The sequence below is a fragment of the Orcinus orca genome, chromosome 11, assembly GCF_937001465.1.
Source record: "Orcinus orca chromosome 11, mOrcOrc1.1, whole genome shotgun sequence".
NCBI classification, from domain to species: Eukaryota; Metazoa; Chordata; class Mammalia; order Artiodactyla; family Delphinidae; genus Orcinus; species Orcinus orca.
This window is the reverse complement of record NC_064569.1, coordinates 39,857,013-39,863,750: the sequence shown is the minus strand read 5'-3', so window position 1 is coordinate 39,863,750 and position 6,738 is coordinate 39,857,013.

Sequence of the window (6,738 nt, the reverse complement as noted above, 5' to 3'; positions counted from 1 at the left end):
CATCGGAAAGGACGGAGTGTCACCTGCTCCACCCACCCCTCATCTGTGACAAGGGCCAAAGCCCCAGGCACCTGTATTAAAATGAGCTGGTGCTTGGGCAGGAAGAAGAGGAAGCGTCCCCCTCCCCCAGTCCCCAGCGTCCCACTCTCTCACATGGGTCCAGGGCTGCACAGTAACCCCTCCCCCAACGACTCATCTTTGCCCCTCCAGGCGACGTTCAAGCGCACTGCTGAGGAGCGGGTGCAGTTTAGGAATCGGCTCACCTTGAGAGAAAGGATGAGGCTATGAGGGAAAGCACCCAACTTGAGAACCAGGCTACTTACCCAGGTTCGAATATAGTTCTGCCACTTGCTGTTGTGATTTTCCTTGCGTGACTCAATTTTCTCCCCTGTGAAACGGGAACAATAACTACCTCAGAGGGTTGTTAGGAGGAGTAAAAGATTAAAGGATCTAGAACAGCGTGTGACATTTGCAACATGTAAATATTATCTGATTTTGGATCTTATGGGAGCCCTGTGAAATATGCAGAGTAGATGCTACTTCCTCTCCATCTCACAAATGAGTAAACAGAGGCAGAGAGAGAGGAGAGACTCGCTCAAGGTAACCAAGGTGGTAAGTGGCTAAGGTTCCAACCCTGACACACTCCCAACCCCAGGTCCAGAGTCTGCCTCACTCCAGCATAGCTGGCTCCCACTGTGAGGACTCAGAAACAACCCCAGGCTAGCTGTGTGGCACTCACAAGGACTGGTCATCTGGCGTGTGCATCAGATCCAGATGACCCTCCCGTGGAAGCCCAAGTGTTCAGACTTTCAGTCTTCAATCCCATCCGCCTGTGCTGGTTTTGAACATCAAGCCAAACCATGTGCTTTGGGTCAGGGTGAGCAGGCGGTAGACAGAATACGTGGGGTGCCCCAAAGAACTACCATAGCTGAGATCGACTTGGTGTCAAAGCACCGTGCTAAGTGCTTTCTTTGGATTATCCGGTTAACCTTTATCATGACTCTGTGAGGTAGTCACTGTTATAATTGCCAATTTACAGGTGAAAACATCGAGGCGGAGAGGTTAAGATGCACTGCCTCCTCCAGAAGCTCCAGGCACAATGCCTGTGTCACTGTTTTGGTCCCCATTTCTGGGAGAAGAAAATATACTAACGTTTATTGAATGTTATGATCACTCTTCTTATCACAGAATGAAACAGCAATGTTTTGGGCTTTAAACCGCTTCCCCCATTGCCCTTCAAAGAATTTGTGTGAAAGTGTGTATGGGGTAGAGATGCAGCCACTGACCCTTTGCTTTGGCCTGGCCTGATTTAAGGTGCCTTTTCCGTCTAGATGAGTGTCTAGATCTCAACCCACTTCACTCTTTCACTTTACCTAGTCCCTCAGGTCTTCCTGCCAGACCTGGCTTATGGTGAGCTCCTTGCCTCCTCCTTCCACCCCCACAACCCCCGCACCCACTCCCCATGCATGCGCGCGCGCACACACACACACACGCGCGTGCGCGCGAAGACAACAGGGCACGGCAGGGTGTGTGTGGGGAGGTTAGGGGCCACTGGGCTCCCCACTATAATCTCCTCTTCTTCTCCCCTTTCCCCAGTTCTTGACTCACTGGCCACAGTGGGGAGTCACAGGGAAAGGAAGGTTGAGAAGGAGCCCTGTTCAGAGATAGCTCAGAGCCATTGTCAACAAGGAGAAACTCAGGAGGCTGCGTTTTGGAGCTGCCGTGGGAGGCCTGTGGGAGTGTTATCTACAAAAGGAACAAGGAGAGAGAGGAGGGAAGAGCAAAGCAAGGAAAAAACCGCTCAAGACACAAAAGATGGAAAAAGCCCCCCTCCCAAGTGCAGGCGGAGTCAGTTGCTGTGTGCAGCCGGTGAGAACAGGTGGCTGTCGAGGAACAGAGTCCAGGGCCCCTCCCGTCTCCTCTCCTCTTCCTACTCTCTCCACCCTCATTCCTGGAGGTCCCCAGGTCTGTCTCTCCTTCTCAGGCTGTGTGGTGTGGTGGGGAATCTCAGGCTTTCAAGTCAAACTAGTCTAGGTTTCAATTCTAGCTCTGCCACTGTGTGACCCTGGGCAGGGATGGGGGACGGGCGCTCATCTCGAAGAGCATTAGTTCCTTCATTTGTGAAATGATCCTTTCTCAGAGGATTGTGGAGAGAGTGAGATGAGCTTAGTAAGTGGTTGTGATTGTCATTGAGAGTCCCCCTGAGCACTTGTCCTGCCCCTGGGTGCTGGGACCCCAGAAATGAGCTCAGCATGAAGCCTCGCTGAAGGTTCCCCATTCCCACCAAAACAAACACAACATTTTGGAATACTCTGAGGCCTCCAGTACTTGGCCGCCCCTCAGCTGTCTCATTCTAGGCCATCCCTTTTCTTTTAGTGGAGGATCCTAGCTAGTGTGAGGAAACCACAGTAAACTTTCTAAAAGGGAATCCTGGATAAGCTATTGTATATCGCATGGCTAGTTAAGTGGAGGAAAGAGATCTGAACCGGGAGTTAACTAGGTTGACAGCAGTTTGCCACCGCGCCACAACGCTGGGGTGCCTTGTCCTATCCTTCGGTAAACAGCCTATTAAAAGGGGACGGTGTGATCGTTTTGATGAGTGCCCACTGTGAACAGCCACAGGACTTCAGGCCGGGGGGATACACTGCAGTCAACTGTGGGCCCCGCCTGCCGGAAGGCCAGTTTACCAGTCCTGCCTGCAGTCAGCAAGGGAGGGAGTCTGAGAAATCTTCTCAGTCTCTCAACCTGCGTGTTCTAGCAGCACCAGAAAATGGGTTTGTCTGAAATCTAGTTACAGAGAAAGCCTAACTGGGTTAAGTTGAAGAGAGACATAAAAAGGAGACCTGACTTCTCCCTGGGGAATCAGAGTGGGTGGTATTTGTTCCTGCTGTTTTGACGGCTGTGAAGGGGCGGGGGGGGGGGGGGTGCTGGAGAACAGTTTTGCTGGTGGTGGTGATGGTGCGTGAGTTTCCTCACCCAGAAAAATCTTCAGATAGCGGTTCCCCTTGGTAGGGAGTCACAGACTAGAAACAAAATTCCCTCAGCACCTGTATGGAAACGATGTTCCCTGGCTCTCCTCGGACTCTGCCACAGCCTTGCTCCCTGTTTGCCCATGTTGGTGCCGTCATCTGGCCTGTGCCACCCAGAGAGCTCAGAAACGGGAGTGGGGGTGGCTTCCTGACAGTTGTCAGGACAAGAGGGCACAGAGCTCACCATGCTGGGGGGATTTGCACTCAGAGGAGAAAAGCGGCAGCAGGAATAGGGTGACTGAAGTATTACTTTTTTATTTTTGGTTAATTTCTGGTTCTATTTTTTGGTTATTTTTGGTTTTATTTTTGGTTAATTAGGTCTGTAAGGCTGGAGATCAGGGAAGTCCTTCATGCACTTTTTAACAGGGCACGAGAGACAGAAAAGTAAAGGAGTTTTGGTGAGTGAACGCTGAACTAGTCACAGGTTAGCTTGGACACCAGGGTACTGTTCTCAACACCTGCTTGACACCTACCTTACCACTCCATGAAGCAGTTACCAGTCTCCACTTCCCAGTTCAAGAAGAGGTTCAAAGATGTTACGTTATTTGCCCAAGGTTAGTTGGTCACATAGCTACCAAGTTGTGAAGCCAGAATTAAAATCTAAGTATCGGTCTCAAAAGTCCAGGGTCTTTCTACTCTACCACACTGCCCAGCCACCAGCCCCTGCTGAGCTCTAAGAGCTCTAGTTCCTTCACCTGCAAAGGGGTTGAGGAAAGAGCTGGAACCATTTATCTTTGCCTCAGAACTCAGCACAGTGCCTGGCACCCAGCAGGTGCCTCAGTGTTTGAAGCAAAGAATGTGCGCAGGTGGCTAAAGCCACCAGAAGTCCAGCTTGGCTGACTTTACGGTGTGATGTTCTGCTACCAGCATTACGGTCTGGTACTCTGAACGGGTTAAAATAGTGACAAAACAGCTCCTTGTATCAGTTGCTGACCTCCAAACACGTGCCATTTCGGATACCCATTTCTTCCATTAAGTGTGCTTCCGTATGCATATCATCCTCTCCAGGTGGGATGAATCCTGTAGATCAAGCGAGACAAACCCTCATTTTGTTAGGTCAAATGGCAGGATTTCCAAGCGCAACAAGCCATTACTCTACTGACCTTCTCCAAAGCAGAGGTTCACAGATTGATAACCATGTGTCCTGGCTTTTCTAGGCCACTCCCAACCTAAAGTAGTTTATCCTGTTGTTTCCCATACATACATTCATACTCACAAGACTGTACCCTGGTTTGCGATTCTGAAATACAAGGTCACCCTGTCTATAAACCACTGAGCAAATGCCTGATCACCGCTGGTATGGTTCAAGTTCAAGCACAGGCCCTGCGAGCAGTGCTTCTCCATTATACTCACAGAAGACAGCAAGGCTCTTTCATGCAATACTATTACCTTGTACTCTTTTATCTGTATATGTCAGTTGCCCCAACTAGTTTATCAGCCCCACAGAGGGCTGTGTTTTAGTGATCTTTATCTCTCCTTAGCTTCCAGCTCAGCAGCTGTACAAAGCACTCCCAAACACTGTTGGTGAGAATCCATGCACCTTTTAAGAGTACTTTATCAATACCTGTATGATCCAACAACTCCACTCCTAGGAATTGATCCTAAAGGTACACTCTCACATGTAATGAGTGATGTATGTATTATATTGACGAAATATGCTCATTTCATCAACACATATAATAGCAAAAAACTGAAAATCATCATTAGGGACTGGTAAAACTAATCATGATAAATTTATACAATGGGATACGGAATATTTGATGTTCATAATGAGGCCACGCTAATTTAAATTTTCTCTCTCAAGTGGCACATAACTGACAAAGGTAAACCTGAAGTTTCAATCTTATCTCTCAGGCTGGGAAAGGACAGGACATTGATCTCTAAGAGGAAATGGAAAGGGAAGGAGAAATGATGGTTAGGAAGGTTGTCTCTGAACACACAGCAGGAACTGCCCAGGGTACAGAGCCTCCCTCCTCTTGGAAGGAAGAGCTGTTGTGGGGAGCAAAGAATGAGCTGCACAGTTCAAGCTTAAGGTAAATCTCACTTTTCTTCACTGAAGAAAGTCAAATGGCAAATTTAGGAGAATATCTACAACGTGAGATCCTAAATGAATTATGGTTTAGACATATCTAAAAAAAGGATTGTAGGATGCATATAGTATGCTCCCTTTTTTGTAAAAAACAAAACAAAAAATTAAAAGCCTATATATCAGGCTTCCCTGGTGGTGCAGTAGTTGGGAATCCGCCTGCCAAGGCAGGGGACACAGGTTTGAGCCCTGGTCTGGGACGATCCCACATGCCGCGGAGCAACTAAGCCCGTGCACCACAGCTACTGAGCCTGTGCTCTAGAGCCTGCGAGCCACAACTACTGAGCCCACGTGCCACAACTACTGAGCCCACGTGCCACAACTACTGAGCCCATGTGCCACAACTACTGAAGCCCACACACCTAGAGGCCGTGCTCCACAACAAGAGAAGCCACCGCAGTGAGAAGCCTGCATACCACAAGGAAGACCCAACACAGCCAAAAATAAATAAATTTATTTTTAAAAAAGCCTACATATCTATGTGTATAAGCACATATATGCTTTGAAAAGGTTTATAAGGATATATGCCAAATTATTAACAGTTATTACCCCTGAGGAACAGAATGAAAAAGTGGAAAACTAACTTTTTCCTTTTATATTTCTGTATTATTTGATATTTTAAATGCTACTTTTGTAATTAAAAACAATGTGTAAAAAAAAAAGTCATAATTTTCAAACTTTTTGTGGTCATAGAAAAAGTCTTCAAATATTTTTCTATAAGGAGATTTTAACTTCAACTTCAAGGCAGTTTTGACAAACATGTGGCTTCCCATCTGTTTAGGTGGTTAAATACAATCTTACCTGGATACGGGCATAGACCTCATAATTCTTCAAGGCCACTTCAATCTCTGGATTTCCTATAAAGTGTAGGTAAGCAATTAATCAGAAAAGCAGGGCTTTTTCCTGATACAGCAGGCTGATGGTGATGTTGGATAAATTCCCCCAAATGAGGTGGCCAGCCCCTTAGAAAATGGCTTCCTAGTACTCCTTGACTATTGTTTCCTTTACTGAAAGACACACACACACACACACACACACACACACACACACACACACACACACACACACTTTTTCTCTCTTTCTTTCTCAATCTGTGCAGCCAACCTGAACCCTGGCAGCTCATCTTCAGCCAAAGAGCTAGGGGAAGCCCTGAGGCAGCTAAGTGTTCTGCACCACTGCCACTTACAGCCTGGGCTTCAGCCTTGAGAGAACAAATGCTGGGGAAGAAAAAGCTCTGCTGTTATTAAATCATAGAGGCTGGGGTGGGTGTGGCACTCTGGCACCAGCACCGCCTGCTACATGCAGGAACCCCGTTACATTGTGATATCCACTACTCCTGTGAAGGGACAGGCAGTGGAAGACAGGGGTGTGGACAGAACCTTTGGTTGCCTGGGTGAGCTGTTGGCAGCTGTGGGTTTTCTGAACTGGTAGGCTCTCCTTCGGAAGGTCACCATTCCCTCTCCTACAGACCTCTTCCCAAGAGGAACCGCTGCATCTGCTCATCCTGGCTTTTACATTTCATTTGGTTCTGAAGGTAAGCAGTGGACAAATGACTTAGGAATTGGACACCCTCATTTAAGCCCCGAACAAGCTGTTCGAGTGACTTCTACCCCATGAGGCCCA